This window comes from Leopardus geoffroyi, chromosome A1 (genome assembly GCF_018350155.1).
Source record: "Leopardus geoffroyi isolate Oge1 chromosome A1, O.geoffroyi_Oge1_pat1.0, whole genome shotgun sequence".
Taxonomy (NCBI): domain Eukaryota; kingdom Metazoa; phylum Chordata; class Mammalia; order Carnivora; family Felidae; genus Leopardus; species Leopardus geoffroyi.
Window position 1 is genome coordinate 15172049 of NC_059326.1, and position 27799 is coordinate 15199847.

General features: G+C 39.4%; 1 protein-coding gene across 6 annotated transcripts in view; it reads right to left on the bottom strand.

Moving 5' to 3' along the window:
- Window positions 1-27799, bottom strand: part of SPART (spartin) — a 90771-nt gene that overhangs the window by 31355 nt on the left and 31617 nt on the right. Inside the window, exon 1 of one of the 6 annotated variants that reach the window (XM_045474080.1) lies at window positions 2795-2895. The exons of 1 other annotated variant lie outside the window; for it this stretch is intronic. The gene's annotated coding sequence lies outside the window, so the exon portion shown is untranslated. Of the gene's footprint in view, window positions 1-1764; window positions 2047-2114; window positions 2226-2794; window positions 2896-27799 lie in introns of those variants that run through there. 4 more of the 6 variants (XM_045474070.1, XM_045474077.1, XM_045474060.1 and 1 more) reach the window with 4 other exon arrangements.

Sequence of the window (27799 nt, forward strand, 5' to 3'; positions counted from 1 at the left end):
TTTTAATTTGGGATTTATCCCAGGATGTTATATTCTCTGTAGTCTCTGAGAAAATGCATTTCACAGGGGTAGCAACTGCAGAATAGTATTTTTATTTTTTCTAGTGCCTGTTATGGGGTGCCTGGGTTGGGTCAGTTAAGGGTAAGACTACAGACTCCGGCTCAGGTCATGATCTCACAGTTCTTGAGACAGAGCCCCAGATGGGCTTGCCCTGACAGCACAGAGCATGCATGGGATTCTCTCCCTCTATCGCATGCACAAGCACTCTCTCAAACTTAATCTAAAAAAGAAAAAGAATTACAAAATGCCTGTCATATCCCTAATCGCAATTAAAAGTTTATCAAAGGCTTGAAAAAAATGAAACCCATTATTGCATGATTTCACTTATTTTAATTTTTAAAGTCTGGAACAGAAAGTCTTCAAAATGTCAATCTGTAGTATTTAATAAAACAGTATAATCGTCTTAAAACCGAAACCTGGTTCCAGATACAAGCGGTGCATTTTTTTTTTAACGTTCTAACAAAATAAGTACAATGTGTGGTGCATGTGTGTAAGCTTTAAAAAAAATCACAGGAGAAAAGGTGAAATTCTGAATCAAACAACTAACAGCTTAGTTCAATCCCATAAACCCTAAAAGCAGTAACGATCAAGGTAAAGGTCAACATTACAAGTAGTCTTTAATACAGACGTTGCTCTACTACCCACCTATCTGGCCTTTTACCAAAAAAGGAGGGGGAACTTTACCTGTAGGCAACGCCCTCCAATACCATCCCATCCCATTCTCATCAGGAGAAGTATATAAATGATGGTCCATAAGGCCCCACAGGTGAGAAAGAACCCACATAAAAGCTTCCTGTTTCAAACAGGTTTCCTATAAAAACACCGAATGAAGTCTGATACTGCAATGGAGAGCAATTAAAAAATAGCTCGATTCGTAACCGGGGACCTTACTATATTTTTTCTCGGTTTTGCTTTTGGAAATTTTGAACAAAAACTGTTGAATTCTGAACTATTTAAAGCAGGATTTCAGAGGCAACAGCAATCTCGAACGCAAACCCATTAAAATGACACGGCAACAAAGTTAAGTTTCGAGGATCCTCAAGTGGGAGTAAAGCAATCCACCAGTGGAAAACTGGGCCAACCCTACGGTAACGCAATAATGCCCCGTCACGAAACAGTGCACATTCCAAGAAAAACTTTCCAGGCACAGAAATTAGGTCAGAGAGATCCTCTGCGGTGCCCAACCTCCAATGAACATGAACAAATGTATTCCAAAGAGCAAAATCCTGCGCTCTCCATTCCCATTACAACTGCTGTTGGTTGCTGACATTTTGTAAACAAAGACTACCGAACTTTCACGAAGCCTAAGTGCTGGGTAAGGGCGAATAACCACAGCCATTGTCGAAGCCAAGTAAACAAAGCGGAATGAGGCAGCACGAAGGGTCAAAAGAGACATTCCGGGAGGATGACGACCAAAGGGGAGGGGGTGGGAGGCAGCGCTGAGGGCGCAGGAAGCGCAGAACTCGCAGTCTCCATAAATATGTATGATATGGGGGCTAAGTGAACAACTTCTCAAACTTTTCTCTAGAAATTGGTCCCTTCAACGAAAGTTGCATCTCCTACTTGGATGAGGGGGTCCGGGCCTTCTCTGTCCTGCCCCTCCCCCCAGCCCCGTCAGCCCGCGGGGCCCGGGGCGCTCACGCCACCAGCCCGCCTTGGGGGTCCGCGCGAGGGCGAATCCTTCTCCGCGGGCCGCCGCCCCACCTGTGCCTTCCAGATCTCGGGCGCCACCCGAAGAGCTCCCCGCCCGGCTGCCGCAGGCCAGAGGCCTGCTCCCTCAGACGCGGCGCGGCGGCGAAGTGCCCGGCCGGGACCGGTCCCGAGGTTCTTCGCGCTTCGCACTAGCGCGCGCGCGACCGCACGACGGAACTCACAAAGCATTCCAAGTCGCGCGCTCCAGAGCGCGCCACGTCACGCGGCCGCGCCGCCCCGCCCGTCAGTTCTCGCTCCCGCATCAGGGCACTGCGGGTAGGTTTTCACGTGACGCCCACTCGGGCGCCTCTCTCCCCGCCCCCCTCCCCGGCCCGCCCGGCCTAAGTCCTACCCACCCTGACCTTCTAAATGGTGTGTGCGGAGACGTCAGTCACCTTCGAACCCCGGAGTCAAGGCGAAACTGTGGGGAGAAAAGGGGCGAGGGCGGAAGGCCCCAGAGAACTACGTGAACCAGCCCCTCGGCGCGGACCCCCGCCCTGGGTCTCCGCGGCCACGTCGACAACCCCCGCGCTTGCGCAATATCTTCTGCCTCCCCCGCCACCCCCCTCCGCGGACCCACGGCTGCCGGAGAGGCTAGGAGAGAGTGGTGGGCAGGGACGGAAGTCATGGCTAGAGGGAGCCCTGCGCGCGGTGCACGTGCGAGAACAAAGGCCGATTCTCTCCGCTCTTCTGGAACCTGGGCTTTGTGACTCCTGTATTCTAAGACCGTTGCCTCCCAAAGTCCACGTACGCTACGTGGTAAAAGTCTCGGGGTGTGTAATCTAGCAGTATGGTGCAAAATGTTAAATTCCTGACACGTCAGGATACAGAGCAATGGTGCTAATACTTACGACTGTCAGAGGCTAAAAGGGGAACGGCAAAGTGAACATACCTTACCTTTCTTCAAGACCTCTTTAAAATTAGTAAAATAGTGTGGACGCCAGATTTTAAACTCTTCAATCGGCCTGCCTTTAAAAAACTGCATGTATAATTCCCTTAGCCTTTACAGCTAGTGACTTGTTTAGGCATGGCAGTGACTTACCTCCAAATGTATTCTTTACCTCAGTCAAAATTAGTCAGAGGACTGTTGGATGACCACTGGGTGAGGCTTTTAAATTAGGGGCCATTTGGGAGGTTCCCCAAATTGAAGAAAGGTAACAGTCATCCCAAAGAGAAAAACCTGTTAGGAAGATACACATTAATACGATGGTTTAAAGGATTTTGTACGTACACATCTTCAAAGAATTCTGGAAAAAATGGGACTGTGTACCTTCTCCCTCTTTTTATATGGACCATAAAAATTTTCATCTTAAACAGTTGCAAAAGATGCAAATTGTTTTACTGTAAATTGACATTTTTAAATAAAACTGTAACATGTAACAGTTTTAAATGTAGCCAGTGAAACTCAAATACGAGGTAATTTGATATCGTTCACCAGTTTTTAAAACCGCATTAACAAGCTTCTCTTTAATGGGAAATTTTACATCATTCCTTTTCTTCCTGAAACTGTATTTCCATATTTCCTCATAAAATTTTCTCTCAATATAGTATCTCTTTCTTCTGGAAAGTCTTTTATTGATCATCTATGATACTTCTCTGCATCATAAATAAGTACATAAATTTAAATCTAATTTTATTTTTTCAAAGGAAAGTATTTTCTATTTTAATTTTTTGAGAAAGACAGAGAATGGGTGGGGGGAGGGAAGAGAGGGGCAGAGGGAGAGAGAGAGAACCCAAACAGGCTCAGTGCAGAAGCCCAAACAACCTCAGGACCATGACCTGAGCTGAAATCAAGAGTCAGACACTTGGGGTGCCTGAGTGGCTCAGTAAGTGTCCGACTCCTGGTTTCAGCTCAGGTCATGATCTCAACGTTTCTGAGTTCAAGCCCAGCATCTGGCCCTGTGCTGATAGTGAGGAGGCTGCTTCGGATTCTCTCTGTCTCCCTGCCTCCCTACCCTGCTGACACTGTCTCTCTCTTTCTCTCTCAAAATAAAAAATAAACTTAAAAAAAAAAAAAAAAGCTGGTCATTCAACCAACTGAGCCACCCAGGCACCCCATTTAAATCTAATTTTATAATTTTGCAATAGTCGTAAAGGTTAAAGTGTTTAAAAATGTGAAAATATACAAGATCGTTATATATAAAAACCCTAAAATATACTACAAAGCAACTAAAACTAATCAAGTACATCAAGGTTGCAGGAGAAAAGATCAGCATACAGAACTCAATAGTATTTCTAAACACTAGCAATGAATGCTCCAAATATGAAATTAAGAATTTCATTGACAATATTATCAAAAAGCAAAATACTTTGGAATAAATTTAACAAAATAAGTGCAAGACTTGTACACCAAAAACTACAAAACACTGCTAAGAGGGTTTATAGAAGACCTAAATAAATGGAAAGACATTCTACATTCACAGACTGCAAGATTTTATATTGTTATAATGGCAATATTCCCCAAACTAATCTATAGATAGAAGATAACCCCTACCCAAATCCCAGACAATTATTGTGCAGAAATTGGCAAACTAATCCCAACTCATATGGAAATGCAAAGGAGCCAGAATAGACAAAACAATCTTGAAAAAGACGAACAAAAGTGGAGGATTTACCCTTATTTTTTTTTTTTGGTTTTTGATTTGTGCTTTGCTTCTTTTATTTGTTCTTCAAGTTTTTATTTAAATTGCAGTTAGTTAACATACATACAGTGTAATATTAGTTTTAGATGTAGAATTTAGTGATTCATCACTTACATACAACACCCAGAGCTCATCACTACAAGTGGCTTCCTTAAACCCATCACCCATTTAACCCATCCCCTCTTCCCCTACCAACCTCCCCTCCAGTAACCTTCAGTTTGTTCTCTATAGTTAAGAGTCTGTTTCCTGGTTTGCCCCCCTCCTTTTTTATATGTTCATCTGTTTCTTAAATCCCACATATGAGTGAAATCATATAGTATTTGTCTTTCTCTGACATTTCACTTAGCATAATACTTTCTAGCTCTATCCATGTTGTTGCAAATGGCAAGATTTCATTCTTTTTTATGACTAATATTCCACCATATATATACATATGTGTGTATATATATAATATACGTGTATATGTGTGTGTATAATATATGTGTGTATATATATGTATATATAATATCTCATATTTTATTTATTCATCCATAAGATAATGGACATTTGGGCTCTTTCCATAATTTGGCTATTGTTGATAATGCTGCTATAAACATAAACATTGGGGTGCATGAATCCCTTCAAATTAGTATTTTTATATCCTTTCTGTAAATACCTAGTAGTGTAATTGCTAGATCATAGGGTAGTTCTATTTTTAACTTCTTAAACCTCCATACTGTTTTCCAGAGTGGCTAAACTAGTTTGCATTCCTACCAACAGTGTAAGAGGGTTCCCCTTTCTCCACATCCTCACCAACACCTGTTGTTTTCTGTGTTGTTAATTTTAGCCATTCTGACTGGTGTGAGATGATATCTCACTATGGTTTTTATTTGTATTTCCCTAATGATGAGTGAGGTTTAACATCTTTTCATGTGTCTGTTAGCCATCTTTAGGTCTTCTTTGGAAAAATGTCTATTCGTGTCTTCTGCCCATTTTTTAAAACTGGATTATTTGGTTTTGGGCTGCTCAGTTTTATAAGTTCTTTATATATTTTGAATATTAACCCTTTATCAACTATGCCATTTTCAATATCTTCTCCCATTTCAAAGGTTGCCTTTTACTTTTGTTGATTGTTTCTTTCACTGTGCAGAAGCTTTTTATTGATGAAGTCCTGATAGTTCATTTTTGCTTTTGTTTCCTTTGCGTCAGGAGACATATCCAGTAAGAAGTTGCTATGGTTGATGTCAGAAAGGTTACTGCCTGTATTCTCCTCTAGGACTTTGATGGTTTCCTATCTCACATTTAGGTCTTTCATCCATTTTGAATTAATTTTTGTGTATGGTGTAAAAAAGTGGTCCAGTTTCATTCTTTTGCATGTTGCTGTTCAGTTTTACCAACACCATTTGTTGAAGAAACTCTTTTTCCCATTGGATATTCTTTCCTGCTTGGTCAAAGATTACTTGACCATGTAGTTGTGGGTCTATTTCTGGGTTTTCTTTTCTGTTCCATTGACCTATGTGTCTGTTTTTGTGCCAATACCATACTGCCTTGATCACTCTAGCTTTTAAGTCCAGAATAGTGGTGCATCCAGCTTTGCTTTTCTTTTTCAAGATTGCTTTGGCTGTTTGGGGTCTTTTGTGGTTCCATACAAATTTTAGGATTTTTTGTTCTAGTTCTGTGAAAAATCCTGGTGGTGTTTTAATAAAGATTGCATTAAGTGTGTGGATTGTTTTGGGTATGGATATTTTAACAATGTTTGTTCTTCCCATACACAAGCACAGAATATTTTTGATTTCTCTGTGTCATCTTCAATTTCTCTCATCAGTGTTTTATAGTTATCAGAATACAGATCTTTTACCTCTTTGGTTAAGTTTATTCTTAGGTATCTTACAACTTTTTGGTGCAGCTGTAAATGGGATTGATTCCTTGAATTTTCTTTCAGCTGCTTCATTATTGGCGTATAGAGACGCAACAGATTTCTGGACATTGATTTTGTATCCTGCAACCTTACTGAATTTGTGTATCAGTTCTAGAAATTTTTTGATGGAGTCTTTGGGGTTTTCTATACAGAGTATCATGTCATCTGCAAATAGTGAAAGCTTGACTTCTTCCTTGTCTGTTTAGATACCTTTTTTTGTTGTTATTGTCTGATTGCTGAGGCAAGGACTTCCAGTACTATGTTAAATAACAGTGGTGAGAGTGGACATCTTTGTCTTGTTCCTGACTGTAGCGGAAAAGCTCTCAGTGTTTCCCCAATGAAGATGATATTAGCTGTGAGTTTTTGTATATGGCCTTTATTATATTGACATATGTTCCCTCTATCCCTACTTTGTTGAGAGTTTTTATCATGAATGGATCTGTACTTTGTCAGATTCTTTTTCTGAATCTATTGAAAGGATCATATGGTTCTTATCCTTTCTTTTATTAAGGTAGTATATCACATTGATTGATTTGTGAATATTGAACCACTCTTGCAGCTCAGGAATGAATCCCACTTGATTGCGGTGAATGATTCTTTTACTGTACTGTTGTATCTGATTTGGCAGTATTTTGCTGAAAATTTTTGCATCCATGTTCAAAGATATTGGCCTGTAGTTCTCTTTTTTAGTGGAATCTTTGATTTTGGAATCAAAATAATGCGGGCCTCATAGAATGATTTTGGAAGCTTTCTTTCCATATCTATTTTTTGGAATAGTTTGAGAATGATAGGTATTAACTCTTCTTTAAATATCTGGTAGACCTGGGATGCCTGGGTGGCTCAGTCAGTTAAGCGACTGACTTCAGCTCAGGTCATGATCTTGTAGTTTGTGAGTTCGAGCCCCGCGTCAAGCTCTGGGCTGATGGCTCAGAGCCTGGAGCCTGTTTCCGATTCTGTGTCTCCCTCTCTCTCTGCCCCTCCCCCGTTCATGCTCTGTCTCTCTCTCTGTCCCAAAAATAAATAAACGTTGAAAAAAAAAATTAAAAAAAAAAAAAAGTCATTTGTAGACTTACTATATGACCTGCAATTCCCATGAGAGATGAAATTGTGTACATGTTGTCATTTCTCTTGGTTCAAAAAAATCAAGTGATGCTCTTGTTATAAAACTTCCACTTCTGTTTATTTAGTTTAGGTGCATAGAGTCTCTCAGTTTTCACATCTATAAATGTTAAAATTGAGATAGAACTGATGCTGTATCCTGTGTTATTCTGGAAATAGAACACATATAATACAAACAATAATATAAATAGCTATACACACATACAAAGTGTACAGGTATACTTGACCGAAATGTTCACAGCAACATTATTTAAAATGGCCAAAAAGTAAAAATAACCCAAACATATATCAATCATGAATGGATTTTTGAAAATGTGGCATATCCATACAATGGAATATTGTTCAGTCCCAAAAATGCTGCACATGGATGAACCTCAGTGAGAGAAGCCAGATATGAACATATATTGCATGATTCTATTTTTGTGAATTTTTTTAAATGGCAAATATACAAAGACAGAAAGTAGACTGGTGGTTGCCTAAGGCTGGGGTTGGTAATTAGAATTGACTGTAAATGGACACAAGGTTTTCTTTTTAGGGTGATAGAAATGTTCTAAAATTAGATTGTGATGATGGTTGTATAGTTCTGTAAATATAATGAAATCCATTGAATTGTACATTTAAAATTAGTGAACACCATAAATGGTGTATACATATTATATTTAAAGCAGTTTGAAAAATACCTCCTGGGTAGAGGGATTATTATATTTGTATTTATATATATTTTAAGTGTGGATAAATATTTATTGAACAAAGAGTATATATTTATTGGAAATGCATCTTAAAGTGGTGACGGGGACTTTTTTTCCAGTTAATTAGTATACTTCCAGATGATTATCATTTATTTCTAGAATGGGACAGAATTCAGCTTCAATTCTATTCTAATTTCAATATTTATATATGTAAAGGCTGAGAAACTCCACATAAACAAAATGAACTAATCTAGGTTATCACTGGTGATATTACCTAATTGCTCCCAGCTCATGTTGAACTCAACAGAACGACTTGGTATAAAATAAAAGTCCCGGAAAGTACATTTTGTTTAAGGCTAATGTGATAATACTATTCTAAAAGTTCTAGGGGACCTTGAGTGGGTCAGTTGGTTGACCGTCCAACTTTGGCGCAGGTCATCATCTCACAGTTCACGAGTTCGAGCCCCACATCAGGCTCTGTGCTGACAGTTCAGAGCCTGGAGCTTGCTTCAGATTCTGTGTCTCCCTCTTTCTCTGCCCCTCCCCTGCTCACACTCTGTCTCGGTCTCTCAAAAGTAAATAAACATTAAAAAATTTTAAAATAAACGAATAAAAATAAAAATTCTACATGATGCTAGGTCTTCACTGTATGACCTCATTCAACTTTTCTTCCTTAAATTTTTTGCATATGAAAAGCATGAATTTGACCAAAGGTCAATAATTGTGATGTTCTTAGTACAGTATAATTTTCCCCTGGCAGACCAAATAGTGGATGATGGACAAATGTAGCATTTTAAAAACTGAGTAATAAATAGATAAAAGTAATTTCTTATTCATATTTGTAGATACATATGTAGGCTTTATAAGTTCTATATTTCCATATAAAATATTTTATCTGTTCCTTAGCAAATATATATACCCTTAAAAAACATCTATTAAAGTATGAAAAACAATTCCTTTAATATTTCTTACTAGCCTGATTTGGCTTCATTCTTGCCAAATTGATGTTTTTTATATTATAAAGAGGCTAATGGCTGGTTCAGTAAACTACCTCATTTTCTTTTTCTTTTTTTAAATTTACATCCAAGTTAGTTAGTATATAGTGCAATAATGATTTCAGGAGTAGATTCCAGTGATTCATCCCCTACATATAACATTCAGTGCTCATCCCAACAAGTGTCTTCCTTAATGCCCCTTGCCCGTTAAATCCATCCCCCCTTCAGCAACCCTCAGTTTGTTCTCTATATTTAAGAGTCTCTTATGTTTTGTCCCCCTCCTTGTTTTTATATTATTTTTGCTTCCCTGCCCTTATGTTCATCTGTTTTGTATCTTAAATTCCACATATGAGTGAAGTCATGATATTTGTCTTTTCTCTGACTGACTCATTTCACTTAGCATAATACACTCAAGTTCTATCCACGTTGTTGCAAAAAAGTACCTCATTTTCTATACACTTAATATGCATAACAAGATGGTGGGGTAAAGTTTAACACTAGACACCAAAATTCTTCTTCTTCTTCTTCTTCTTCTTCTTCTTCTTCTTCTTCTTCTTCTTCTTCTTCTTCTTTTTAATTTGAGAGAGAGTGCTTAAGCAGGGGAGAGGGTCAGAGGGAGAAAGAGACAGAGACACAGAAAGAATTCCAAGCAGGCTCCATGCTCAGCATGGAGCCCAATGTAGGGCTCAGTCCCTCGACCCTGAGAATCCCAAGCATGATTCCATGGGCCTGGAACTCACAAAACATGAGATCATGATCTGAACTGATATTAAGAGTTGGATGCTCAACTGACTGAGCCACCTAGGTGCCCCCCAAATTATTCTTACAGCAACTGTGTTGCTTTAAGGAAATCTTGGTAAGTCACTTAGAGTCAGGGTGAATCCCCAAGGACATAGGCAAATAAGAGAAAATAAATGAAAAAGCACCTACAACATTTTTAATACTGTTACTACATTAGAAATGAGCCAAGGGGTGCTCATTTCTAATGGGGCTTCAGGAACGAAGGAAAGAAGAAAGGAAGGAAGGAAGGAAGGAAGGAAGGAAGGAAGGAAGGAAGGAAGGAGGAAGGAAGGGAGGAAAAAGTCAAGATTGGAAATAGGTGGAATGGGGAATGAGGGGCACTGAAAACTTAGAAGGGAGGAAAAGCCAACCAACATGGTAGATTGATAAAGGACTCAGAAGAAAACAGTTTCCTGAGTTTGCATTTGTGGTGGTTTTTGCTACTGTAAGAGGCCTACAATTTCCTGAATCCTTCAGTGTAGTTTTCAAAAAATTCTTTGTGTTTTGTTTTTGTTTTGTTTTGGTGAGAGATTTAGAAAAAGGCTCAATACCCATCTTGTTTACATGGTTCAGAACAAGACAAGTATGTGAATGATGAGGAGAAGATCAATGAACTGAATTAGGGAAAGGAAAGGCCCAGATCCAGATGTGTCCTTGAGACTGTAAATCCTTTGGGAATTTTTGAACATCTCAAAGAGAGCATCAGATTTTTTACAAAAGGTAGAGATGGAGCTCAAGGAAAATGTCAATGTCTTTTGTTAGAAACCACCAAGAATATACTGGAGTTTGAACTTCTGTTAAACACTGCTTGTCTTTTTTTTTTTTTTAATGTTTATTAATTTTGAGAGTGAGTGTCAGTGGGGGAGGGGCAGAGAGAGAGAGAGAGAAAGACAGAGGATCCAAAGCCGGCCACACACTGACAGCAGAGAGCCTGATGCCGGGCTTGAACCCACCAACCGTGAGACCATGGCCAGAGCCAAAGTTGGACACTTAACCAACTGAGCCACCCAGGCACCCTAACACCACTTGTCTTTTTATAGAAGAAACTGTAAGTGGAATGTGAAAGAACCCCTTGATAAAACACCAAAGCAGTTGCATTTTCAACCTTATTAAAATGTGGCTATATTTAAGTATTTCATGTATACTTGTAAAGATTTTTCAAGTTCTGTGTAATTAGGGATTGTAAGAATAAAGAGAAGAAGGTATCTTTAGTACTGGTTGACTGTAATACCAGGTAGACACTAGCCCTTTCCCCTTCTTGAGTATGTCACTTATTAAGGAGGCTAAAAAGAAAAATGTGTGATGAACTGCTGGTAAAATCCACTGAACACCAGGGATTCATTTTTGGATATCCTGATGGTCTTGGAGGGATTCCCACTGCAGAACTACCAGCACTTTTCTGGCCATATTCAGGCAATATCAATTGAAAGATCTAGGTCTAGGAGTTCCATCTTCAGCACTCTCAATTCTTGGAACTATTTCATCCCAGCCTGATTGCCCAATAAACTTATGTGATAGCAGATGACAAGGAACACAATATTCAACAAAACAAAGATTTGGATGCATCAGTTCACAGAGAATTCATAAGCAAAGATACTGTTTATGAAATAAAAAAAAGAGAAAGAAAGAAAGAAAGAAAGAAAGAAAGAAAGAAAGAAAGAAAAGCCTGCTATTTTGTGAGACTGTAAAAGTACACCAAAGGTTACATTTTTATAGTTAAAATTTTCAAGCAATTCTTTCCAGAAACTCTTTCTTCATTGTTCAATAATATTTATTTCCTGAATAGTTTATGTTTCTAGGTCCTTTTTGCCAGTTTGTAGTCTAATTGATGTTGTTTCTTTAAAAATAAAGTCCCTGTTCCTAAAGCAACACAAACTTTAAAAAACATTCATCTGGGGCACCTGGGTGGCACCTGGGTGGCTTAGTCGGTTAAGGGTCCAACTCTTGGTTTCAGCTCAGCTCATGATCTCATGGTTCGGGAGTTCAAGACCCACATCGGACTCAGCACTGACTCTGCTTGGGATTCTCTCTGTCTCCCTCTCTCTGCCCATCTCTGCTCATGTGCTCTCTCTCTCTCTCAAAATAAATAAATAAACATTACAGACATTTAAAAAATAGGGGTGCCTGGGTGCCTTAGTTGGTTTAGCGTCTGACTCTGGCTCAGATCATGATCTCACCATTCATGAGTCGCAGCACCATATCTGGCTCTGCACTGACCTCTCAGAGTCTAGAGCCTGCTTTGGATTCTATGTCTCCCTCTCTCTCTGCCCCTCCCCTGCTCACACTCTGTCTCTCTCTCAAAAATAAACATTAAAAATTTTTTAAATAAATATAAAAAAAATGAAATTCAAACATTCGTCAACCTAATATAACTGCAAAGACTTGATGCCATGATTAATATATGAAGATGAGAAATCAGATAAATTTGAATTTATCCATTTTTTCTTACATGCTGTCTGGAACAATTGATATTGTTCTTGTCAACAAAAACCACTATTGGCTATTAAAAAAATCACATTCAGGACAGAATTGGAAGATGAGAATACCTGTGTGCCTGGCTGGCTCAGTCAGTAGAGCCTATGACTCTTGATCTCAGGGTTGTAAGTTTGAGCCCACATTGGGTACAGAGATCAGTTAAAAATAAAATCTTAAAATAATAAATAAAATAAAGGAACCAGTTCTGCCATCCAAAAATAAATAAATAAATAAATAAGTTCTTTAATTTACCTATAGACAAGTCCCTATGGTGTCAGATCACAGCATAGCTAAGCATCACTGAACTGTATTTAGTTTCAAGCCTTGCTTGTAACAGTGGGGTTCTTTCTATGCAGTTCTGAAGTGATAGAAATTAAAATGCTAACAATACCCAGTTTTAAACAGCCCACAGAAACTACATATGTATTAAGCCTACTCTCAGAGTCTATAAATTACTCCCATCAGAATATATTAAGTAAGGGCTTTGGAATTTAACTCTTTCAGATGAAAACAGTTTCCATCAAATTTTCTAAAAAGTCAAATATGGGGCCATAGTAATATCAATTTTTTGAAGCCCACTGTACAGAAGGTCCTCTGCTGGCCATCTTACCTCTCTTATCTTATTTTACCCCCCAATAAACCAATAAGGAGGCTATCGTCAGATGAAGAAATGGAAGCTTAGGAAGTTTAATATATTCTAAACAACACAGCAAATACCTACCAAAGCCAAGATTCCCAAAGATTGTTTTCAGAATTGCTATTTTGTCAAAATTAATGTTTTATTGAATAACTATTACCATATGCTCAGTATACAGTCATATATTACAGTTTCCATATATTACCTTTGAATCCCCCCCCCCAAAATCATACAGAATGAGGTTTGTTAACATTAACATTAAGTAACATGATCAAAATCTCACAACTAGTAACTAGTAGAACTATAGTTTAAACTGGAGTTTTTGACTTTAAAAACCTTAGCATTTTCTACTGTAACACAGTACCTTAGGGTTGGTTATCCAGTTCCCAAAAAGTAACATAATTTGGAAGAATGTGAAACATCCTAGGACAGAGAAAATTTTGCCAAGACTACAAATTTGCTGGTTTCTTTGGTTTAGCTCTAAAAACAAATATATACTTAGAATCATGATCTATCTAATGAACTCATGTTTGAATCCTAGCAGTCATACCTACTGCCTACATAATTTTGGGCAATTTACCTTCAATGCTTCAGTTCTCACCTTTGTGTAATTGGGACAACAATAGCTACTTCATAAGACTATGCTAACGATGAAGTAAGATAATATATGCAATGCTCTGTACCTTATAAGAAGCAGCTGACCGGAGTGGTCAAGAGCACAGATCTTGAAACCAGCTGCCTGAGTTCAAAATCTCAGTCCGCCACTGATCACCTCTGTGATCTTGGGGGAATTTACTTTATCCATCTGTGCCACCATTTTCTCACTGGTAAAACAAGGTAATGATTAAACTACTTCATGAGTCGGCATGTTAGGATAAAAATTGTTTCCATTAAATTAAATGTGCCTGGCACATTGTAAGTACTATTTAAGAGGTTGTTAAATTTTAAAAATACACTTTGAACATAGCAGATGCTGAATAAATGGGAGCTATTTTACCCTGCAATCACTTGGGTGATTTTAAAATGATATACACGTATACATTTCTACCAGTATTTAATTTTTTTATCTTTGGAGAAAATTCCTCTATCGCCATTAAAATAACATGTAAAACTGAATCTGCAGCCCAGAATTATTAGTCTGAGAGCTACCCTAATAAGTTCCCTGAAGTTGGGGAGCGAGGAGGAGAGAGGGAGGTGTTAGGGTGTCTTTCAGATTTGAGGTTAAGCAACTGAACTTGTCTCCAGGTGCTATTTACTGAGATGGGAGGCACTGGAGAGGGTTGCACAAATGGGAAAAGAAAGGGAAAGCGAACTAACAATTGTTTAGTACCTTCCAAGAACCGAGCATTATGCTAGGCACTTTGTGTCCGTATTACCTCACATCACTCTGAGAACCACCCTATGGGTATCACCCTCTGATTTATAGATCCATGAAAATCTCTGAAGAAGTATGTGGCACCACAAAGGCAAGTGAGTCAACTTGTTAAATAAAAGTTTTTTTGCATAAAATAGTAAGAATTTTTTGTCCCCCACCTCCTCCCGCTACCTTTAAGTTCTGAATGTTCATACCAATATTTACATTGGTGTGTTAGCGTAGTCATCACTTTCAACCCAAAGTGACACTTTCCTATCCTCTGTAGTCCTTTAGTACCTCCGTGGACAAAGAACCTTTTGAGATGCCAGGGAAGCTGTAAAAGTTCAGTAACTACTTGGAAATCTGTAATAATTAGATTACTCTGCCCAAAAATGTCATGGGAGTTGCTGTCTTTCTCCAATACTTACATTAGGCACAGCCATACTACCATGGAGCTAAAATTCAGTGTAACGATATTGCACATTAACGTAGTAATGTTGTCTTATATCAATTTCAACGTTGATATAATGTAATTGGTTCCAACTGGAAGCAAATCAAAGTATATGTGTTTCTATTCCAATCTTCTGAATAATGCATGCTATCTGTATTACTTCAAAATTCGGGGAACAAAATGCACTAAACAGAACCTCAAATGGCCAAAAGAATTTGTCTTTTTAAGGGTGGTATTTCTGAATTCTCTAACAAAGACAACAACAGAGTTCTGAATCATAGAACCCATAAAGTCTTCAAACAAAAGCACCACCAAGGCAAATTACCCATCCATTTTCCAAATTTACTGTAGTGCAAATATTAGATGGAACCATATTAAAATGCTGATACAAGCACTTCCATATGGTTCCACTAATAGATCATAAAGAGCACATAGTTCATAAATCTCAGGGAACATTAAGTACCATAGTTATTTTAAAAATCCCTGCATTCTTTAAAAGCCCTCTTTTCATTCTGATGGAAAATCAAAAGTGGACACTTACTTTTTATTGCTACTGCTTACTTTTCAAATTATATTACAACATTCTTATAACCAAGCTTTACTAATTATAACAGATGTATTTATGATGGATATTTTTGCTCTTTGGTTTTAAGATCAACTCTTGCTATCGTGACCATCAATGATAAACATATATATATATATTAGGTTCTTGTGAGACTTCACGGTTGTCAGCAGCCTTGTGCAGATACTACATCGTGCAGTCCCTATGACCTTGCATTTTAGGCGAGCATTTATTACCATTCCAGCCCTCACACTGGACATGTGGCAAATATTAGCCATGCATCATGGAAGAAGAAACAAATATATCAAAGAACTCAGATCTCACGGGTCATAACTGAGTGCAATGCATTCACTACATCTCTGTTAAACAACCTGTCCACTAGTGACTCAGTTATTGAATAAAACATGAATTCTGATATCACACCCTGAAGAAAGCATTGTTGTCAGATAGAGACATACCTTAGGATGCATATTCCCTACTTCCTCTCTGCTGTCAGGCTCATCCTGAGCTCCAGCTCCTCTTAGGCAATCTCCACACTACAGTGAAGAGAAAGTTTGCAGCCTTAGCCAGGGGGAAGCTGTAGGGGCCACAAGCACGGGCCCTTCCCTCTACTAAGCTCACCCACCACAGGGGTTGTGTGGTGACTGAGAAGGCCCCATAGCCTGCTGCGTCTCAGCTACTAACCCAAAAGCAGCAGAAGAAAACAGACCATAATGTGGAAGAGGAAGATTTTTTTTAATGACATTTTGTTCATAGGGAATTAAAAAAATTAGTATCTTACCCTATGGATCTTTTTGGTTATGTGAGGTTATTTTCCCAAGTGCTGGTGGTAATTGTCCTCTTTATTAATTTTCTGTTGGTGATAATGAATGTGATGGAAAGGCAGGACTGGCAAGACCAGGCCTTTGCATTTGTTAAAGTGCATACATATCCTCTGAATACTTGGAAAAATACAGATTCATCTTCAGTAGGTCTGGGGTGGGGCCTGACATTCCACATTTCTGGCAAATTCCCAGGGGATGCCAATGTTGCTGGCCCACAGACCAAATTTTGAGTAGCATGGAACCAAATCATTTCAAACAGTCCTTATATCCCCTTGGATCTAGGAGAAGAGGAAATATCTAAAAATTATTAATGATTTCATTTATCCTGAAAGCAATAGACAATGAAAAAAATCTAGCTTATTTTATTTTTCATTTATTAGTTTTTCTGTGGAAGTATATGAAATGAAATAGAATTCATTTTCTTAGTGTCTGTGAACAAATCGGGTGTTGGACTGAATAGGCATTTCTCGCTCTCTTCGATCCCCAGTGGCACAGAGAAATGTTGAGCTGCTTCCTCTTGGTCCACCCCTTCTCAGAACTTTTCCCATCTAGTCTTCTCTGCCTCTGCCTGATTGTTTTTTTTTTTTTTTTTTTCCTATAAAGATTCAGGGTTTTTATTGACCGGAGACAGATTATAGCAGGAATGTCCCAGTTGTTTCAGCTTGTGCAGTTGGCTGCATTCTTTTGAAATTAGCTTGGAATTAGATCACTGCTCAAAAGAGCCATAAAAATAATATCAGCATACAATATCTTATTCTAAATTATCAGCCCTGTCTGAATGCTGCAGCCTTGTTTGTATTTTTAACTTTTTATTTTGAAACAAACAGAAAAAGGTGCAAAAATAGTCGACTCATGCACCCTTCACCCAGCTTTCCTCAAGGATAACATCTTGCAAAACCATCTTATGTTATCAAAAACAGGAAATTTACACTGGTACAGTAAACTACAAGTCTTAAGTTTGGATTTCACCAGTTTTTACATGCAATCTTTATTTGAAGAAGGCGAGTATACATGACTACGAAATTTATAGATTCATGTAATCACCATCACAATCTGATTGTTAAAAGCTGGTGTCCCCCAGGATTCTGTCCCGAGCCCTAGTCAGCTTTCGTTCTTCACACTGTCCCTGAACCTTGTCATTCATAATTGTGATGTTAACAGTCTTGTATTTGGGTAATTCCCAAATTGATAGCCCTACCTCTCTCTCTTGAGCTCTCTTCCTAACCATTTCATGGTCTATTTATGGACACCCATTGAATATTTTATCAGTGCTTCACACTTAGCATATCCAAAATTGAACCAATATTCTTTCATTATTAAACTAAATAGTCTGCATCTGTGGGAATAACACCCTGTAGCCCAAGCCAGAATACCCAGAGATGTATCCATCAGCCGTATTTCACCTTCACATAATAAAAACAGCTGACAGGGGCGCCTGGGTGGCGCAGTCGGTTAAGCGTCCGACTTCAGCCAGGTCACGATCTCGCGGTCCGTGAGTTCGAGCCCCGCGTCGGGCTCTGGGCTGATGGCTCAGAGCCTGGAGCCTGTTTCCGATTCTGTGTCTCCCTCTCTCTCTGCCCCTCCCCCGTTCATGCTCTGTCTCTCTCTGTCCCAAAAATAAATAAACGTTGAAAAAAAAAAAAAAGATTTAAAACAAAATTTAAAAAAATAAAATAAAATAAAAACAGCTGACACTCCTATGGCAGTTACCATGTGTCATACACTCAATGTAAATTAGCTCTTTTCATCCTGAGAGCAATCCTAAGTACTGTCAGAAATGGCTCCAAGTTCCCTGAAGCCAAAACTTGGACAAGTTTTAGTGTCCTTTTTAAAGTAAAAACCCAAAAACCAGAAAAATCAAACATCAGGAAATCTTGCCAGATGCTACAACCTGAATGAAACTTGAAGGAAAACATCGTGCTAAGTGAACTAAGACAGTTACAAAAGGACAAATACTTACACGAGGTATTTGAAATAGTTAAACTCATAGAAACAGACTAGAATGGTGGTTACCAGGATCTGGCAGCAGAGGGAACTGAGGAGTTGCTAATCAGTGGGTATGAAGTTTCGATTATGCAAGACGAATAAATTCTAGAGATGTGCCATGCAACGTAGGGCATAGTTAACAATGCTGCACTGTACACGTAAAGTTTGTAAGACGATATACTTCATGTTACGTGTTCTCATCACAAGAAAATAAAATTAAAAAAAGGAAATTACAAATATCAAAATTAGTATCTACAAAAGTAAATACTTGGACTGACACAAGTGATGGATCCTGAACACTGACCTTCATTAGTTTCATGACACATCTACCCTCAAAGCAGGTGCTATTCTTACTTCTTTTTTACAACAAGACAATAGAGGCACAGAAAGTTTGCAAATTTAACTTGATCAGGGTCCTCTTGCCATGGAGGTCCCATGAGCCCATGGCCTCCTATATGATCTCTCAACTACTAAACACCCCTGCTTTGTCCATCCTCCACGCTGACCCCAGAGGCATCTGTGCAGGGACCACGTGTCTCTCCTGATCAGAAGCTGTGGTTAGTTCCTCATTACTTATGGGATAAGTGCTCAACTCTTTTGCATGACTTCTGGGCTGTCTCCGGCGCTTGATGCCGTGGGATGCTGAAGTGCCCATGGCTCTCCAACACTCCATACTTCCAACTCCTTTCCACATGTCCTTCCCACTGCTAAGACTGCTCTTTGCCCATCCCCTCTACACTCAATGTTCTTTATCATTTTTTCTAAATTAAAAATAGCATTATTAGTTAATTTTAGCTTACAAGAGTAATATATAGTTCAAATGAAAACAAATTATACCATACAAAAAAGCACAAAGAATTAAATGAAAACCACCAGGTCTGTAACTCCATTGTCTGGGGAGAACCACTATTAACAACTCAGTGTATACAAACTTTCTGTTTTTCCTGCACGTCAGTGTGTGCGTGTGTGTGTGTGTTCTAATCTATAAAGTTGGGATATGTTACTATGGTTTTTTTCTTCTATTTTTATCAGTCTACCACTCTCCCTCCAAATATTTTGTTGTTGGTATTTTAATGCACATCTCTGATTACTGGGGAAGCCAAGCATCTCTTTATGTGTTTCTTCTACTAAGAACTGCCTATAGACACCTACCCTTCTCTCTTGAGCTTATACTAACAATATTGGCTATGTATGTTACAATATTTTTTTCAACTTTATTCTTAGTCCTTTGACTTTGTAATGATGTAATTTGGAGTGATGCAATTTCACATACTGTTGGTATGTTAGAATAACAACCATATATTTTTACCTCTGTAGCACCAGAATCCAGTACAATGCCTGCAACAGAATAGGTGGTCAACAAATATTTGTGGAATGAATGTGTGGACTAAAGATACATCACCTCATTTTAGAGTGTCCAGTGTGTTGGGGATAAGGTCTCATCCTCTGATTTCCTTATCCCTTCTCACACAGAACCAACAGCCAAATCCTGTGAATTCTACCTTCAGAATGTCTTTAAACATCCCACCTTTGCCCACTCTAGCTCAGACTATTGTCCTTCCTTACCTGGATTTCTGTTCTAGGCTCCTCTTTCTGGTCACTCTAACTCCATCTTTTCTCCATCTGCGACCACGGTTTTCTAAAATACAATCCCTTCACTTCGCTCTCCTGCTTAAAATCCTTTAATGATTCCATACTTAGAAAGGGTCTGGAAGCCGCCATTGAATCTGGTTGGATTTCCCATCTCAGCCTCATCTCTCCTCCTTCCCTCTCTTTACATCTTCTATGCTCCAGCCACATTGCATTTTCATTTGTTCCAGAACAGATTACGCTTTCTATACTCTTTGCTTTCTAGATCTATCTCCAAGGCGGCAAGTGCCACGGAGACTTGTCCTTTCCCTACACCAAAATTGTCACTCTACTGTCACCACCCACCACGAGCAGTACCACCACTGCCACCCCTGCCTTGGGCACCTCCCTCTAAGCTTCTATACTTGCTCGTTACCTAATACTTCTCCCCCATTCCATTTTCCCGCCTGGATAGGAATTCTGGTTCAGCAATTTCAAAGAAACAGTCAAATATCTCAGGACCTATTATGTGCGAAGTACTGGCTCTATTTACGATCCTCAACTCAGTTTCCAGCTGAAATTTTGAGCACAGCTGAGGTCTGAAAATATATTCGTTATAAAAGTCTAAGAGCCTACATGAACTTTTTTTTTGTGATTTCAAAATAGTGTAATTTGAGCTCCTCTTCGAACAGGGGATCTGAGAACAAATGGGGAGGTAGATGTCAGTGTTTCCTCAGCCTTGTTAGCTAAGCAGGCAAAGGAGAAGCAGAACTTCTGCTTCACTGGTGATACCTTCTCACTCACAGTGGGACGATATAGTCATCAACCTAGAGTTTTTCGTTCAAACATAATAGACACATATACAAAAATTATTTTGATTAAGCTTTAAAAAATAATGCATTCTCTGAATAAGTGTGAATAATCATCTGCCTCAGCAAATTTACAGTCCCTAATTTATTTGTGCCTTCCCTATTCTTGCTGCAACATGCTTTAAGTCTAAATATCAGAAATAAGAAAAGGATTCAATACATGTATATTACTATTCATAAACTCTAAAATGACCATGGCTATAAAATTATAAAGCTTACTGCTTTTCTTTCAAGGAAATGACCACTTCAAGATATTTTAAACATGCCAACAAAAAATACTGTTTCTTTTGTCGCTTCCTGTCGCTTCACTAGTTGCTGAGGATACAAGAATAAAAAATAAAAGCATGTCCTCTCCCTTCAATGGGCTTACGTGAGCTCCCAAATAAAAACCAGTCTGGAAAGCTTTTGCAGAAGAAGGGCCATCAAAAACAAAACAGAGAAATTCAACTTTCAGTCATTTATCAATCACTGAAATACAATAAGACTTCCCCACAATCTCCATGATTCTCAGACAAGATATTTTTATTTCTCCTTACTTTTTTTTTATTTAAAAAAAATTTTTTTAATGTTTATTTATTTTTGAGACAGAGAGAGACAAAGCATGAACGGGGGAGGGTCAGAGAGAGGGAGACACAGAATCTGAAACAGGCTCCAGGCTCTGAGCTGTCAGCATAGAGCCCGACACGGGGCTTGAACTCACAGACTGCAAGATCACGACCTGGGCCAAAGTCAGACACTTAACCAACTGAGCCACCCAGGCACCCCTATCCTTACTTTAAAGAAATTGCCAATAGGAAGTTATTTCTAATATGTCATTTATATGCCTTTCCTAATAGAGTTGGCAAGCTAACGTGTTAGAACTTAGAACATCTGGTCAACTTAATCAGTTGGCCACTGAATGTCAAATTCAATAGAGAAATCAAGCTGTCTATATATTTAGGTGTTCGTTTTATATTCTCCAGGCAATTTTTACTAAAGCAAAAATTTCAAACCCTAATGTAGTATACCGTAAGTTTCTTGAGCATAAATATAATATTAAAATAAATTGCAGAATTTTTTCTTTAAATACTTCCATTTTTCTCTAAACTAAATCAGCTACTGATTTGCTACCAAGGTCATTTGACTCCCATCTTTTTTTCTCCCAAGTGTCAACATCTTGTCCACATCACTATTTATTCAGACTTTAAATAGCAAGAGGGGCGCCTGGGTGGCTCAGTCGGTTGAGCGTCTGTCTGACTTCGGCTCAGGTCACGATCTCACTGCTCGTGAGTTCAAGCCCTGGATCGGGCTCTGTGCTGACAGCCGGAGCCTGGAGCCTGTTTCAGATTCTGTGTCTCCCTCTCTCTCTGCCCCTCCCCTGCTCACACTCTGCCTCTCTCTCTCTCTCTCAAAAATAAATAAATACTAAAAAAAAAAAAAAATTAAAAAAAAATAGCAAGAGGCTCAGACAGAATGAAAAAGCATATTAATTCATTTTGTCACTTAAAAGCTATTGCAGAAGCTGTAGTAGGAAAAAAAAAAAAGAATTATTAGGCGTGTTGCAATGGAGAGTTTATCTGATGTTTTAGTTTTATACTCCTCAGGATAATTGGCATCGTAGTATTCGCAGACACCTTCAGTGATATAACATATAACAATTTGTCTCCAAATCCTGGTGTGATTTCACCATTGCTTTTTGGGTTACCTCTGAGTTTTCGTTTTCATGTGGAAGTACAACTTATCCCAGCTGTGAAGAGTGCCTGGACTCTGGTTTGGAGTGTTTTCCAACCCAGACACACTAGCCTCTTAGAAAATAATCTTTGCCCAACCTGGGTTGCCATGCTTGACTTTAGGGTGACCCGAACATGATTTTGTGTCATGTTTACTCCTAAAAGTAAAGCAAAAACCAACGGATTCAGCTCCCAGGAATTATCCCTCTCCTCTGACAAATGGGAAAATTTCCCTATGCTGTCCACTGCCAACTTCCCTCATTCCTCTTTCACGTTCACTCAGTGATTCGCCAGATATTCACGGAGCCCTTGTTGTGTGCAAGGCAGCCAACTCAGCACTGCAGGAAGAACTGACACGTGGAACCAGGTCTGACTCTCCATCCCCTTGCCTTCTGAGGATGTTAAGGCATGGTAGAGGACGGGGCAGACAACCAGCCCTTAAAAAACAAAGTGCTCCCTTAAATACCTTCTGGAAGAAGGAGTGATATAGTGCATAAGTAAATAATAGTGATTAGTAATTATAATAACGTTTGTTCCTTTACTCACTCACGAGCAATCTTTCCTGGGCAAGTCACTTACGATTTCCTTCTAGAATTGAAGAATGCATTCGCAGAAGGAAGGTGGGGCTGTTGCTGGTGCTGTGCCTGGCGTGGGGGCAGGAAGAAGCAGGGCGTGAAAAGAGTCTTTCATTCCTCTGGCAAAGGCAGCCTTGCAGCTGGGGTCATGGTCTGCTCTGCTGAGCCTCGGCCTCCTGAGAGAAAGTCTGTGTTCCTCTCATGATAGGAGTCTAAGCCACCAGCCTCTGGCAGCAGCCAGGAGACGGGGAAGACAGTTAAATGACCCATTTACTTTTATAAAACGTGGGCAGGGGCGCCTGGGTGGCGCAGTCGGTTAAGCGTCCGACTTCAGCCAGGTCACGATCTCGCGGTCTGGGAGTTCGAGCCCTGCGTCGGGCTCTGGGCTGACAGCTCAGAGCCTGGAGCCTGCTTCCGATTCTGTGTCTCCCTCTCTCTCTGCCCCTCCCCCATTCATGCTCTGTCTCTCTCTGTCCCAAAAATAAATAAATGTTGAAAAAAAAAATTAAAAAAAAAAAAAAAACGTGGGCAAACATTTTATTTTCCCTCCAAATCAAGAATGTCTACTCAATTTAAACTTTATCTGTAATGCCTCTACCTTAGGTCCGGTATGGTGAATTTCTGTTTAATCTGGGCATGTCAGTATTACTCCATCAGTCTCCTCATCTGTAAAATGAGAAGGGAGTAACAGATGTTCCTAAGGTTCCTTCCAAGTGAAACAAATACGATTTTTAAATCAAGAAAATTTCAAGTGGCTCACACTTGACTGTTAAGGAAAAGAATATTTAAAAAAAAACACAAAACTATTTGCCTAGTTTTCTGTTGGCCTTTTTCTATCATTTTAATTACTTCTTGCAATTTATTGACTCCACTTTGTGTTTATTATTCCGTCACTAACATCCGTGGAATAAAACAAGCAAAAATGTAAAGGTTTATAGTCTAATGCAAAATTTTAAACACACACACACACCCCATGATGCAGCACGGAAATGAAAGCCCAACTGAAACAAAACTCAGTGCTTCCCAAACTTTAGCAGGCATTAGAATCACCTACTGAATTTGGTAGGTAAAGCAGACACAAGGGTTAATGTTTTTAAAAAGTTCCAAGTGATACTGATGCTGCTGGTCCAGAACCACACTTTGAAAACTGCTGTATTTTTTAGCAGAATTCCTATGAATTTAGCAGACCTATCCCCACCTTCTGTTCTCTTCAAATCCTTAAAGTCATCATGTGCCTCGGGCAACAGTTTCTCCTTTGTAAGGCTTGTGTCAGCAAGTCCTGAGGATAATGGTGTTTTTCTTCATGTGGAAGCACTTTCCGCCTATTCCTAATCGATTGCAATTGCCTATTGATTTCTCTGTTCACTTGACTATTTCCTTAAAAGGAACTCAAGCCACTGTAAAACTTGCATTTTAATACCTAGCATGACATTGTCCTTTGTTTTATTTTTGCAGCAGATTAACAACTACCTCTAGCGCATATCCCTCCTTAATCCTTCGGCCACTGTAGTCCAAAACTCTGCCAAAAGTTCGGAGCTGCCCAGAACACAAAATAAACGCATGAATGAGAGGCCACTCAAGTCAGGGTAGTGAGGCAGAATGTTTGCAGCGCATTTAGCTAACGTGCTTAGGGATGCGGTGTCGTGTCTGTTCTACCAAGTTTCCATCTTTGCTTTAAGCAGGATATGAGCCTAAGATTGTGGAAGGATTCTGTTTGTAACTTTTATTTTGTGGTATTTGTGGATAGATAGTCCTTAGTAACATAGAAATAGCTTCGTAGGGGTGCCTGGGTGGCTCAGTTGGTTAAGTGTCCAACTTCAGCTCAGGTCATGATCTCGTGGTGTGTGGGTTCAAGCCCTGTGTTGGGCTTTGTGCTGACAGCTCAGAGCCTGGAGCCTGCTTCAGATTCTGTGTCTCCCTCTCTCTCTGCCCCTTCCCTGTTTGTGTTCTATCTGCCTCTCTCTCTCTCTCAAAAATAAGTAAACATTGAAAAAAAAAAAAGGAAGAAAGAAAGAAAGAAAGAAAGAAAGAAAGAAAGAAAGAAAGAAAGAAAGAAAGAGCTTTATACCCCTAACTACAGGAAATGCTTGTCAATTAATGCTTCTTTATAATCAACGTGTTCTCAGGTCCCTGTCTTCTAAGAAGGGCCTAAAGAATAAGTTACTCTAGAAGTTTGTGGTATAGCAATAAAGAGGAAGAAAGTATATCATATCATATTTAATATGAAATAAAAACCATAAGTTTTTAAAGGTATTTATATGACTTAATTTCTTAAAAGGCTGATACCTTACTCTAGAGGTATAGGTACATACCCTATTCTCTTTTCATCTGCCATTATGAGAAATCAAGACTGACATCTTGTTAGAGTGCCAGCCTTTACACAAAACATAATTCTAGAGACTTATTTAGCAGCCCTCTTTCTTTTTTTTTTAAAGTAAACTGTACCCCCAACATGGGGCTCAAACTCACAACCCCAAGATCAAGAGTTGCATGCTCTACCAACTGAGTCAACCAGGTACCTCATTAGTGGCCCTCTTTCAAGATGATAAAGCCAGGTCCACTCCTCACTTACCTGCCCCTCCTCCCCACTTCTCTTTCTGCCTATAAAGAGAGTCTTGGCATTTGGCAGCAAGAGGAGTGAGTCTGGAGAAGGCCAGCGGGGGCAGATGAAGCTGAGAGCTGTTGTTGGTGGTGAGTGCATGGGGTCGAGTAATTTCACCCAGTGCTAAGCAGATCCAAGCTTTACTTGCAGATAACCTTGCCAAAGCCAGTCACTCATCCCAGCCCTTCCAAATTCTGCCTACCCAATGGCCCTCCCAGGTACTAAGGCATTTCCTTTCCATTCATGCTTGTTATGACATATTTTAAAACTTACATGTATATTTTTAGCATGTGGTGTGTGTGTATGTGTGTGTGTAAGGGTAAGAATAAGGGTTACGATGCTTTGGGCCTCACTATCCTAGCCATTGCCCTCCATCTCAAGAATTCCAACTCCTTTTTTTTTTTTTTTTTTTAATTTAAATCCAACGTAATTAACATACAGTGTAGTAATGATTTCAGGAACAGAATTCAGTGATTCATCACTTACATACAACACCCAGTGCTCATCCCAACAAGTGCCCTCCTTAATGCCCATCACCCATTCTGCCCAGCCCCACCCAACACCCCTCCAGCAATCCTCAGTTTGTTTTCTGTATTTAAGAGTCTCTTATGGTTTATCTCCCTCTCTGTTTTCATATTATTTTTGCTTCCCTTCCCTTATGTTCATGTTTCTTAAATTCCACACACAAGTGAAATCCTATGTTTGTCTTTCTCTGACTGACTTACTTCACTTAGCATAATACACTCCAGTTCCATCCATGTTGTTGCAAATGGCAAGATTTCATTCTTTTTTGACCGCTGAGTAATATTCCAGTGTGTGTGTGTGTGTGTGTGTGTGTGTCTGTGTGTGTCTGTGTGTGTCTGTGTGTGTGTATACCACATCTTCTTTATCCATTCATCAGTTGATGGACATTTGGGCCCTTTCCATAATTTGGCTATTGTCGATAGTGCTGCTATAAACATTGGGTGCAGATATCCCTTCAAATCAGCATTTTTGGATCCTTGGTAAAATACCTGGTAGTGCAATTGCTGGGTCACAGGGTAGTTCTATTTTTAATTTTTTGAGGAGCCTCCACACTGTTTTCCAGAGTGGCTGCACCAGTTTGCATTCCCACCAAGAGTGCAAAGGGTTCCCCTTTCTCCACATCTTCGCCAACATCTGTTGTTTCCTGAGTTGTTCATTTTAACCATTGTGACAGGTGTGAGGTGGTATTTCATTGTGGTTTTGGTTTTTATTTCCCTGATGATGAGTGATGTTGAGAAGAATTCGAAACTTCTTTTCACCAAATGCTTCTGAATTAGAACTTTCTACCAAATTTAATATATGCAATAGAACCTAAAGGTTCCCTTTATTTGTTTTTATTTTTAGGTTTGTTTTTTTTGTTTATGTAATCTCTGCACCCAACATGGGACTTGAACTCATGATCCTGAGATCAAGAGGCACATGCTCTTCTGAAAGAGCCAGCCAAGTGTCCCTCAAGCTTCCCCTTCAAAAGGCTTAAATACATCAAATACTTAATTTAAAAAACTTTTTTTTTTTTTACATTTATTCATTTTAGAGAGACAGAGTGTGAGCAGGGGAGGGGCAGAGAGAGAGGGAGACACAGAATCCAAAGCAGGCTCCAGACTCTGAGTTGTCAGCACAGAGCCTGATGCGGGGCTCAAACTCTTGGGCTCTGAAAGCATGACCTGAGCTGGAGTCGGACACTTAACTGACTGAGCCACCCAGGTGCCCCTCAAATACTTAATTTTTGAAAGCTACTCACTCAATGATATTTTTGACACTTCACATTTCCAGAAACAGCTATCATATTTTTTTTAACGTTTATTTATTTTTGAGACAGGGAGAGACAGAGCATGAACAGGGGAGGGTCAGAGAGAGGGAGACACAGAATCTGAAACAGGCTGCAGGCTCTGAGCCGTCAGCACAGAGCCCGATGCGGGGCTAGAACTCACAGACCGCGAGATCATGACCTGAGCCGAAGTCAGCCGCTTAACCGACTGAGCCACCCAGGCGCCCCTATCATATTTTACTAAAGAGAATCTAAAGTCACACAAAACTTATCCAACACATTGCCCTGACTCTAGTGGCTGTGTTGTGAATTATTACTGTGGGCAGAAGCTATAGTATTACTCCATGACATTTATCAGTATAGATTAGTGGTGACCTAACATTCCTTTTTCTAGATGTCTTGTATTTTTTTAGTCTTTAATTAGGCTGAGGTACTGGAGTGGCCATTCCTTTTTTAATTGTGAATATTCTCATTTCTACTGCTATTTATAATACAAAGATAGATAGTTCCTAATTATTTA